The sequence below is a fragment of the Poecilia reticulata genome, unplaced genomic scaffold (genome assembly GCF_000633615.1).
Source record: "Poecilia reticulata strain Guanapo unplaced genomic scaffold, Guppy_female_1.0+MT scaffold_283, whole genome shotgun sequence".
NCBI classification, from domain to species: domain Eukaryota; kingdom Metazoa; phylum Chordata; class Actinopteri; order Cyprinodontiformes; family Poeciliidae; genus Poecilia; species Poecilia reticulata.
The window spans coordinates 8,580-9,583 of NW_007615062.1; positions in this window are offsets into that span (position 1 = coordinate 8,580).

Genomic DNA, 1,004 nt, shown 5'->3' on the forward strand with positions numbered 1-1,004 from the left:
CCGGGCCCTTTGATACGGGCTGTCAGGTCCCTGTATGACTGGTGTCAGAGTCTGGTCCGCATTGCCGGCAGTAAGTCGGGCTCGTTTCCGGTGAGAGTTGGACTCSRCCAAGGYTGCCCTTTGTCAMCRATTCTGTTCATTACTTTTATGGACAGAATCTCTAGACCAGCCGAGGTGTTGAGGGGATCTGTTTAGGTGGCCTTAGGATCCCATCTCTGCTTTTTGCATGTCTCCAGGCACGTCCCACTGGGAGGAGGCCTCTGGGAAGACCCAGGACACGCTGGAGGGACTATGTCTCTCGGCTGGCATGGGAACGCCTTGGGGTTCCCCCAGAGGAGCTGGAAGAAGTGGCTGGGGAGGGAAGTACGGGCCTCCCTTCTGAAGCTGTTGTTTTTCTCCCCGCTTGTGCGTATCAGGACGCAGAATAATGAGATTTGTTGAGTATCAGTGACGTTCAGTTCAGATTAATGCGGCCTGGACGTTAGGTCACATTTGAATTGGATATGTATCAGATATGGGTCACATTCTAAAAGAATCTGACCTGTGCTGTTCACACTGCCATGAAAAGATCAGATACAGGTTGCATTACGTCAAAAAAATCGGCATTGGGTCACTTCAGGTTGCAGTGTGAACGCACCCATTGATGCTTCATGTTTCTTATAATTTGTGGGTTATCATTTTTAACATCTCTAAAGCAGATTGGGCTTCCCGCTCAGCTCTTCAACCCATCCCATGATGGGAATTATTGTTTTAGAAAACTAAACAGGTGGAGTTATCAGGGTGGCTTAGGTCACCTGGAACAACTTTCAGGTCTTACAGGTTGTTCTGCATTTCTGCTGCTTCCAGAAAATGATGCATGATGGTCCTTGTTGCAGGGTATAAATGAAGCAGCTTTTTGTAGGACGGACCACTGGTCAGGATGGGCACCATCAGGATGGGCACCTTCACTGTACTGCTGCATCTGCTGCTGATAGACACGGCTGCCTCTTRKTGGCACWMCYAWK